Genomic DNA, 11,710 nt, shown 5'->3' on the forward strand with positions numbered 1-11,710 from the left:
ATAAAAGAAAGCAAATGTGAGAACCTAAAAGAGAACTTTTATCAAAGGCAATAATCATAAATGAAGCTTTCAGCACATACACAATGTTGACATCTATAGTTATATTGTATTATACACGAGGAAAACACGCTACTCGTAAACGGGGCGTGCAACAGCAACAAACATCATCAGACGCGAAGTTAAATCGTGAAATGGTACCTTACCCGAACAAAAATGAGGCATGATTTATCCGGGAGAGTTTTGATACCAATTTCCTTGGCCTAGCCATTCACAAAGAAGTTGTAGACCTCCGTGCTTTTCCAAGTTTCCATCTGTTTTGTCATGTAGAATGATCTCTGGAGCACAATACTTCGATATGTCTGAGAACGCAACTGACGTATAATCCTTGATATCACAAATGATTTTGATCAAATATAGGGATCTACTCCATTGCAGAGTTTGATTGTTTGCTCCTATCTGCTTTTTTCAGGATGATTTAGGCCACTTTTGTATTCCTAAAGTTTGCGCCGCTTGCTGTACAACAGCCATGTTAGTTAGCTTGATTGACCACCACTGGTTTTAACTTCCGGGAAGAAGTCAGGTGTCAAAATACAAGCAATTGGTTAGTTTGTTGATAAGAAATTGACGCATAATTACTTACAATGACAAGCAAAGGCAAGGGTTCCAAAACAATCCATCCAGCCATTGTCTATACCGCTTATAATCATCCGGGTCATGGGTAAGCTGGAGCCTATCCCAGCAGGGTCACCAGTCAATCGTAGGTTTTCCAAACCATGGCTAAATTGAACAGTACCACTTTATGAAATTAGGCGATGAACCCAAACACTCCACTTTGTTTCAATAAAAGGACTTATATCATGTTAAGATGTTCCATCCATCTATACTTTTTTTTACCGTTTGTCCCTTTCGGGGTAGCAGGGGATGCTGGAGCCTATCTCAGCTGCATGTTCAATTTTAATATTCTAGAACAAAGCACTTTAAAAGAATGGATGGCTTGCACAAGACGGCTGAAAATTTAGAATGTAATGTAAACCCCTAAACAGTAAAGGTCTTATCCGACAAGCTGCTACAAGACGAAGAAAGACACACTCTTCCTGAAATAATAATGCAGTACTTGGGAAAAATGGTCCAGTACTTTTCCTCCTTCAGCTTTTACGCCTTCCAACACAAAGAAACTTACAATTTAAAATCACATTCGGGCCACTTACGCCTCCCGGTCAAATTTTCCGCAGTTAATTTTCACTGTCTGTCTGATGGCTTAATGGGGGAAAAAAGGTGGAGGATATTACCAACGTCCTGTAACGCAAATTCAATGCCAAAGAAGGAATGGAGCTTTTTGTATGAATATCTCCATTATGTGGTTATAAAAAAAGCTATGACTTAACTTTTGACAAGTAGCTTTCTCAACTTAAGAACGAAAAAGACGCACGCCATCACTAAAACCAACCTACCTTCTCTGTTTCCTGGCAGAAGGATTATTTACTTTCTACGATCAAAGCTGGAGAAACTGTCCCCTATTTGGGATGAACCACCCAGAGAAAGCTTTTTAAAAAACAAATACTTTCTCCGTAAACTAAGAACATGTGCTTGTTATCTTTAAAAAACAGACATTAAAAAGCTAGAATAAACCAAAACAAGACTGCACTGGCCACAAAAAGACGGTGGTTGTGGTCTTTAAAGCATTAAAGTATGCACTCCTTTCACTACTGACAAGACAAGCAACAATCTCAGCCCTGCAACACCAAAACTGTGTCCAGGTTGTAAAATACATTGAAACAATCGCATCCTAGTATGAGCTAGCAACAGGAGCATGTTAACGGCCTAAAATAAACCGAAACAAGGCTCCACTCGACCACAAAAGGATAGTGGAATTCAAAGCATTAAGTTTGTACTCCCCACAAGAAGCAAGACAGACTCCAAGCACTGCAACTACTATGCGACCCAGGAAGTAAAACCCAGCAACTAACCATGCATCAAGAGTCATAATCTTTATTCTATTTTTATTAAAATAAACTGGTTTGTTCGAAATTTGTTCTTTCTTTTATTCTATTCTTTTTAATGCAGTGCGTTGCTTCTTTTTGTAAATAAGGACAATCAATTAGCAATTGCAGAATGTTACGAACATACGTCTGCCTCAAGACTTCAATGTAGTACTGTGTAATATACTGATATACCTCGAATTCCAGACTATAAGATGCTACTTTTTTCCTACACTTTGAATCCTGCGGCTTATAAAACAGTGCAGCTATTTATTTATTTATTTTGCCGAAGGCTATAATGCAAATAGTTTTGTTTTGTTTTTTTAAACAAGCAAAGACACTGACAAAGTGTGTTATTGTTTGTGTTATAGTGCCATCTTTTAGACGAGTTTGCTCAGTGCAGGTGCTGTAGTGTCCTTCCAATTAGTGCTTTCAACCTGAAGTAAAAGTGTCATTCCCTCTTCTAGCCGTCCAAAACATTCCTACTCGAATGGATTCTTCATTGATCACTCCAAGCAACGTTTCACAATATAACTACAAACTGTTTATACTTACTAAACCGTCCAGTGTGTGATGTCTGTAAGAGTGTTTTCATGCATATTTGTACATGCGAGCGTTGTTAGCATTAGCTAATATGCTAGCCTGCTTATGAGTGTATGTGTTATTATTAATAACTTACAATGGCATTCTTTTTGTATTTTTTTCAGTTTCACAAATCAACCAAGACGTCATACTGGAGTTATTGTGTCTGTTAAGCTGACTGAGGAGCTAGCATCCGCAGTTAGTGGGTCCATGACGAAGGCTTCTGTTTTGTTTGATCAGCCATTTTACAGCTGTGTTACAAGCACCATTTGGAAACAATTAATTACGGTAAGGTAAATAAACATTTACAAAATATTTCTGCGTAAATAACTAATTTCACACTGCATGTATCTGCGGTTCAAACTCTGGTGTGGCTCATATATGGAAAATATTGTTTTTCTTTCTAAAATTTAGTGGGTGCAGCTCATATACCGGTGAGCTCTGTACAGTAGTCCGGAAAATACAGTATATCATAGTACAACATAAAAATGCTTATCGTACAATAGAATTATTTGCTAACATCGTAATTTCAACATCTGGGCTGCAGTTAATCTAACTGCTGCTTTGCGGTAGCATTTTTCCATCACTTAATATAACTTTATAGCAAGCGCAGGAAAATGGATGTCAACAACGTAGAAGTCTGCTACTCGCAGACACAAGCATAATGGAAGCTAAACCAACAAAACCCGAAAAGGAATTGGTGCCAAAAAGGAGAGAGGAACTGTTTTGTTTAGCTTTCGTTTGGATTGGAAAAAGTCAATACAACAGCTGAACAACAGTCATCTGCAAAACATACAAACTACTATAGCCACTTGAAGACACGACATGAAAAACAATACAGAGAAAGTGTTAGAATGCAACCAAGTACTAACATTACTTCAAAACAAAGTGATGAAAAGAAAAAAAAACACACCAAGCGAGCCTGTCAGTTGCTGTCTTTTTATGTATAAAATGTGCTTGTAAATAAAAGGAGAAAAGATAAGCAACTTTTACATTTGAAATGTGTATATATAATTTAAAAATAAAAAAATAAAAAATAAAAATATATATATAGATATATATATACACACACACACACACAGGTAAAAGCCAGTAAATTAGAATATTTTGAAAAACTTGATTTATTTCAGTAATTGCATTCAAAAGGTGTAACTTGTACATTATATTTATTCATTGCACACAGACTGATGCATTCAAATGTTTATTTCATTTAATTTTGATGATTTGAAGTGGCAACAAATGAAAATCCAAAATTCCGTGTGTCACAAAATTAGAATATTGTGTAAGGCTAATACAAAAAAGGGATTTTTAGAAATGTTGGCCAACTGAAAAGTATGAAAATGAAAAATATGAGCATGTACAATACTCAATACTTGGTTGGAGCTCCTTTTGCCTCAATTACTGCGTTAATGCGGCGTGGCATGGAGTCGATGAGTTTCTGGCACTGCTCAGGTGTTATGAGAGCCCAGGTTGCTCTGATAGTGGCCTTCAACTCTTCTGCGTTTTTGGGTCTGGCATTCTGCATCTTCCTTTTCACAATACCCCACAGATTTTCTATGGGGCTAAGGTCAGGGGAGTTGGCGGGCCAATTTAGAACAGAAATACCATGGTCCGTAAACCAGGCACGGGTAGATTTTGCGCTGTGTGCAGGCACCAAGTCCTGTTGGAACTTGAAATCTCCATCTCCATAGAGAAGGTCAGCAGCAGGAAGCATGAAGTGCTCTAAAACTTGCTGGTAGACGGCTGCGTTGACCCTGGATCTCAGGAAACAGAGTGGACCGACACCAGCAGATGACATGGCACCCCAAACCATCACCCAACCATGCAAATTTTGCATTTCCTTTGGAAATCGAGGTCCCAGAGTCTGGAGGAAGACAGGAGAGGCACAGGATCCACGTTGCCTGAAGTCTAGTGTAAAGTTTCCACCATCAGTGATGGTTTGGGGTGCCATGTCATCTGCTGGAGTCGGTCCACTCTGTTTCCTGAGATCCAGGGTCAACGCAGCCGTCTACCAGCAAGTTTTAGAGCACTTCATGCTTCCTGCTGCTGACCTGCTCTATGGAGATGGAGATTTCAAGTTCCAACAGGACTTGGCGCCTGCACACAGCGCATAATCTACCCGTGCCTGTTTTACGGACCATGGTATTTCTGTTCTAAATTGGCCCGCCAACTCCCCTGACCTTAGCCCCATAGAAAATCTGTGGGGTATTGTGAAAAGGAAGATGCAGAATGCCAGACCCAAAAACGCAGAAGAGTTGAAGGCCACTATCAGAGCAACCTGGGCTCTCATAACACCTGAGCAGTGCCAGAAACTCATCGACTCCATGCCACGCCGCATTAACGCAGTAATTGAGGCAAAAGGAGCTCCAACCAAGTATTGAGTATTGTACATGCTCATATTTTTCATTTTCATACTTTTCAGTTGGCCAACATTTCTAAAAATCCCTTTTTTGTATTAGCCTTACACAATATTCTAATTTTGTGACACACGGAATTTTGGATTTTCATTTGTTGCCACTTCAAATCATCAAAATTAAATGAAATAAACATTTGAATGCATCAGTCTGTGTGCAATGAATAAATATAATGTACAAGTTATACCTTTTGAATGCAATTACTGAAATAAATCAAGTTTTTCAAAATATTCTAATTTACTGGCTTTTACCTGTATATATATATATATATATATATATATATATATATATATATATATATACATATATATATAGTATGTATGTGTGGGGAAAAAAATCATAAGACTACTTCATCTCTACAGGCCTGTTTCATGAGGGGTTCCCTCAATCATCAGGAGATTTTTTATTTTTTTTTCCTACACATACATATATTGCGCTCTACCACGGTATCGAGCACTATTTTTTGGATAGTCTAATTAAGACACATATATATATATATATATATATATATATATATATATATATATATATATATATATATATATATATATATATATATATATATATACACACACACACACACACACACATATATATATATATATATATGATTTTTTTTTTTTTTTTTTTTTGTCCATATCACGCAGCACTACCCTAGTTTTAAAAAGCAGTGGATTTAGTACGTAGCCCTGAAAAACTGTGACCAAATCGTTTAATTTGTTTTATTCTTGATTCAAACGGAAAAAAAACTGTGCATCCCTTTTGTTCTAATTTGAGCAAGTGTATGTCATCAGAAAGCTTTTAGAAAGAACTTTAATAAAAGTTTGGTGTTTGGTGTCTCGCAAAAAAAAACAGGCTAGGAGAACTGAGCCAACAGTTTATGTTAATTACTATAGTGAAGTGCATTTTAGATGGTCTTTAATCGACATGCATGTCAGTTAATGAGCAATTAGTCCCAAAAAATAATGAACCTGTATTAGGTGACACGAGGATGCTCTTCCGGATAGACTGACAGGAGTGTTCGATGTAAAGGCTATGCTAACCATTCAAGGTGGAAACAAACACTGGCTATCCTAAAGAGCTCGACGAGGATAATGTATCATCATTAGGTTTTTGCAGGATAATGATAATGGCCACAGTTTAGGACTGGTCCTGGAAGAGACCAAAGACAAACGTGCGGCAGCCCGCAAAGTCACTACAGTTGTTCCACCATGTCGTACAGCGCGTCAAAACTATCAATAAAACTACGGCAAGATACATTCCAGTGTTTGCGCTTGCCTTTTTGCTTTAAGTCCAAGTCTCCCTTCTTTTTCTCCCACACCACCAAAAAAACTTTCTCTTCGGCCCAGTTGCACCGCAGAGGCTTCACATCTTGCAGCCATATGAGTAATCCGTGGTTGTCTCCATCGCGCGCGCACACACACACGCACACACACAAGTGCTGTGTTCTCTATCTCTCTCTCTCACACACACACACACACACACACACACACACACACACACACACACACACACACACACACACACACACACACACACACACACACACACACACACACACACACACACACAGTATACGGGAAAGCTTTATAAAAGTTCTATTTAAGGGTTCGTCAACGGTTTATAGGTTTAATAGTGGTTAATAACAAGGCTGTGAGACACACTAATATCCAGAGCCTGCAGAGAAGAGGAGTACTATTTGACATTACACGGCGAGATGCATGTTTTTCAAGATGGATTTCACTGCGACACAAAGCAAAATGTTAGATGGTTAAGCTAAAACTGAGACAATGTATTAAAGAGCAGTTGTTCTAGGACAGAGCCCTGAGGCGCTAAGCCAAAAACAAAAGTATTAAATGAAATGTATTTTGTTACTCAAGAAAAATCTGAAATATACACAATTTTAAAATTAAAAAAGAAAAACTAAAATGAATATTCCATTTTACAGATTAATTTTGAACGAAGTAAAATTTCAAAAGGAAACAAAATGTTTAAATGAATGTCTTATTTATATTTCATGAAATAAATGTGTGTATTAGGGCTATATACCCACAACTAAAATTGCTTTTTGTACTTTATAACACTTGACTATGCTTAACAAAATGTTGTGGCTGACAAGTTAATGTATAATTCAAGAACCAAACTTCTCTATGCTTTTAAATACTAATCTATATGTACATATTATATATATTATATACATATATTATACATACATACATCCATACCATATATATATAAACACACATATATACATACATAAATAAATATATATATATATATATATATATATATATATATATATATATATATATATATATATATACATAAATAAATAAATAAATATATATATATATATACATAAATAAATAAATAAATATATATATATATATATATATATATATATATATATATATATATATATATATATATATATATATATATATATATATATATAACTAATTTTGAACTTGCATAAACGCATACTGTCGCTGTCCAATGAAATTAAATGACTTTTCTTCCAAATATCCCCTTTAATAGTAACAATCACTTTAAATGAGACTGACAAATCTAAGAAACAAACTTCTCTATGTCGTTTAGGGCTATTTTTCCATAATTAAAGTTGTTGAGACTTACTTTGTAACTAATGTTGACACATATGATATTGATGTTGTCCAATGAAAATAACATTACTTTTTTTACATGGACCGGACAAAAAAACTGTCTTTAAGAAAGTTAAAAAAAAAAGTTTAAATGAGGTTGAAAATTCAAGACACAAACTTTTTTACAATACTTCTCTATGATTCAAGTGGCTGAAACCAAAATACTTAATAACCTAAACGCACATAATCGCTGTCCATTAAAAAGTGCCTTCTCTTCATGCATTGAAAAACAACTACTTTTAAAAGGAAACAACATTAAAATGACACTAAAAATCCAATTGAAAAACATGTCTATGCTTTTTATTGCTATTTTTTCATATTTTAACATACTTTATAACCAATTTCAACAAGTATGACAAGAAAAAACGTTTTTTCATGCAAAATCAGACTAAAAAAAGTTAACAAAAATGTTTTCCAAAAAATTAAAATTCAAGAAACTAACTTCTCTATAGTGATACTTTTCTAGGATAAAAGGTGCTGAAACAAAACGTAGCTTCATTCAACTTACATGAACAAACGCATATTATCAATGTCCGTTGAAAAGAATGACTTCTCTTCGTTCATTGACAAAAAGCTACTTTTAAGAAGAAACAAATGTTATATGAGACTGAAAATCTAATTTACAAACTGCTCTGTACTTTTTAGTGCTATTTTTCCATGATTAAAGTTGCTTAAACTTAATTTATAACCAATTTCAACAAATATGATGCATACTGTCACAGTGCTATGACAAGACAAGTTTTCTTCAGCAAGCAAAAAGTTTGAATGATGCTTAAAACCAAATTAACAAACTTCTCTATGCTATTTAAGTGTTACATTTCCTTTTGTTTAAATTGCCAAAACTTACTTTAGAACAAACACTTATGATGCATACTGTCACTGTACAACCAGACATTTCTTCATGCATGATCCGACTAAAATAAAAACTCTCATTAAAAGGAAACTAGATATTTAAAAAAGGCTTAAAATCAACTTAATAAACGTCCCTATTCTTTTAATGATATTTTTCCCAAAATCAAAGTTACTTAAACTTAATTTATGACCAATTCCAACAGATATGAAGCATACTGTCTCACAGTACGACAAGACAACAACTGCATGCATTGGACTAAAAAACTTTCATCAAAACGAAACCCAAAGTTTAAATGATGCTTAAAATCAAATCAACAAACGTTTCTATGCTTTATAAGTGTTACTTTTCCTTCTGTTTAAATTGCCTAAACTTACTTTAGAACAAACACATATGATGCATACTGTCACTGTACAACCAGACATTTCTTCATGCATGATCCGACTAAAATAAAAACTCTCATTAAAAGGAAACTAGATATTTAAAAGAGGCTTAAAATCAACTTAATAAACTTCCCTATTCTTTTAATTATATTTTTTCCATAATCAAAGTTACCTAAACTTAATTTATGACCAATTCCAACAGATATGAAGCATACTGTGTCACAGTACAACAAGACAACAACTGCATGCATTGGACTAAAAAACTTCCATCAAAACGAAACCCAAAGTTTAAATGATGCTTCAAATGATGCTTGTATATACATTTTTATTTTTATTTTAGCTAAGTACCGTGTGACTTGTTGAAGGGTGGACTAGCAAAGTAAGATTTTCATTGTACGGTAAACTCTCTGTTTAACTGTGCATATGACAATAAACAATCTTGAATCTTGAATCAAATGAAATAAACAAACTTCTCTATGCTTTATAAACACATATCATGCATACTGTCACTGAACAACACGACATGTCTTCATGCGTGATCCGACTAAAATAAAAACTTTTATTAAAAAGAAACTAGAAGTTTAAAAAAGGCTTAAAATCATCTTAATAAACGTGCCTATTCTTTTAATGATATTTTTTCCATAATCAAAGTTACCTAAACTTAATTTATGACCAATTCCTACAGATATGATGCATACTGCATCACTTCACGCACTGGACTAAAAAAATTGCCATCAAAACGAAACCCAAATTATACTTAAAAATACATTAACAAACTTCTGGATGCTTTTTAGAGCAACGTTTCCAAAAAGTTGCCCAAACGTATATTTTATAACCAATTTCAACACATACGGTCGTGGTACGACGACAAAAAAAAAACTTTTCTTTATGCATGATTAGACTAAAAGAATACTCACATTCAAAAGGAAACCAGAAGTTTAAATGTGACTTAAAATCCAAGACACAAACTTGATTAAAGTTGCTGAAAAATACTTCAACTTACATGACGCAACTGTCACTCTGCAATAACAATGACATGACTTTTTCTTTATGTTTTGAACCAAGAAAAATGGAAATTGAATGCGTGTCATTGGACAGCGACAATACTGTATGAAGGTATCAGAATGTTTTTAAAACTGCAGTCCACTGTGCACTTTTCTACACAACTGGAGGTTATCTGTTGAATAAGTGTGTGGTTCTGATTTTTTAAAGGGGGTGAAAGAACTGTGGAGGATTGTGTAGAAGAAAAAAAAAAGCTTCCTCGCCAGTGTGTGCCTCATTGTACTGGCCTCACATACTCGGCTCTCCCCACAGAGTTGTCATGCCTACCCTAGGCTCCCTTATCTCAAAGGAACATCACACTTTTTCTTACCACAGAGATGGAGGAAAAAGGGTGGGTTAGTGAGTGAGGGGCTTGTGGTAATGTTGATTGCAAGCATCTATAGTGCTAAATTGCAAACAAGTAATCAACAAATTATCAGGACGAGAAGTTTCTCTTTCAAGCTGTTTAAGAAGGGGGGGTGTGCATTCATGCATGCACTCATGCATGCATTCACACCCCCCCTTCTTAAAAGCTTACAAACAATAAAGGAGGTGCAAAACTGCGCCATATCTAACCCAAGATCAAAATTTAAAAAAATCAGCCCAGCAGCGGCATCGCAAGACCAAGAAAAGTTGTGAAAGCACAGCGAAGAAGTGGCAACAACTTGAAGGAGGGAGACAAGAAGGAACCTACTTGAGGCGACACCGCCAAACGTCTCGCTTTTGCGGGCTCACAACTCACTTTGCGCGGGGGGGGAAGCCACCGCCGGGATTGAGGTCCAACCTCCACGAGCAGAGCCCCGATTTCGTGCAAGTCCCGAGCTCGAATGTGAGCTGCCATGTGAATTCAAAGCTGCACTCTTCCTCATTTCCTTTCCTTTGCCCTCCCTCATTCCTTCCTTCCTCCCTCCTCCTTCCTCCTCCCTCATCCAGCAGCTCTTGGTCGCGGTTACATAAGACGTCAAGCAGCCACCGGTTGTCGTAAAAGCGGCGAACACAGCGAGGATTGTGCCCCCCCCTGCCCCCCCAAAAAAACCGGTGCCTCTTTTTTGCTTTTTCATCTCTTTTAACACCCAAGCAAGAAGCGAGCGATAACCTCATTTGGCGTTTAACAGTTTTCCGTGTGTGTTTCCTACCTGTTGATCACAGACGAGCTAGCTCCGTGCTAGCATGCTAAAGATGGAGGCTAAAGCAGGCTGTCTCTTTGTTGTTGTCGCGTACAAGTTGACTATCTCATTGGCAGGAAACACGAATATATGTTCATTCACTATACACAGCAGCGACCGAATGAGTGGCGGGTTTTTAAGGCTGTCGTTCAGCCAAACATCCCCCCTTACTCGGCCATTAAAGAGCCGGCGGTTAGTAAGCGAGGGAGCTCCCGGTTTGTTGTGACTATTGTTGTTATTTAGTTGACAGAGCTGTTGTCGCTTTGCAGTGACAGGACATCTCTTGGCTCTTACGTCACAGTCGGAAGACAACACACACACAGCTGCGGCTCTATTAATATCAAGAAGGAGACGTCCGAAAAATCTTAAAGTGACACACACACACACACATTTTTACAACTTATTGTTAACCTTCCTACTAATTACCGTCAACGTTTTACACCAAAGAATGACTTTTTAGGTGTGTTTAATTTCATAATACGCTAACTCATAACAAACTATTGTATAGTAATCAGTGACGTGCGGTGAGGTTGATGGCTGGTGAGGCACTGACTTCATCACAGTCAGATTTACAAACATATGAACCCTAAAGAGTATCTTATTCACCATTTGATTGGCAGCAGTTAACGGGTTAT

The 11,710-nt window shown here is 36.3% G+C and overlaps 1 protein-coding gene across 4 annotated transcripts in view; it reads right to left on the reverse strand.

Moving 5' to 3' along the window:
- Positions 1 to 11,368, reverse strand: part of trps1 (trichorhinophalangeal syndrome I) — a 262,982-nt gene extending 251,614 nt beyond the window's left edge. For 2 of the 4 annotated variants that reach the window (XM_061966986.2, XM_061966983.2), the window contains exon 1: positions 11,046 to 11,368. The gene's annotated coding sequence lies outside the window, so the exon portion shown is untranslated. Of the gene's footprint in view, positions 1 to 10,603; positions 10,775 to 11,045 lie in introns of those variants that run through there. The other 2 variants (XM_061966985.2, XM_061966984.2) reach the window with 2 other exon arrangements.
- Positions 11,369 to 11,710: the final 342 nt, after the last annotated feature.

Source organism: Nerophis lumbriciformis, linkage group LG11 (genome assembly GCF_033978685.3).
Source record: "Nerophis lumbriciformis linkage group LG11, RoL_Nlum_v2.1, whole genome shotgun sequence".
NCBI classification, from domain to species: domain Eukaryota; kingdom Metazoa; phylum Chordata; class Actinopteri; order Syngnathiformes; family Syngnathidae; genus Nerophis; species Nerophis lumbriciformis.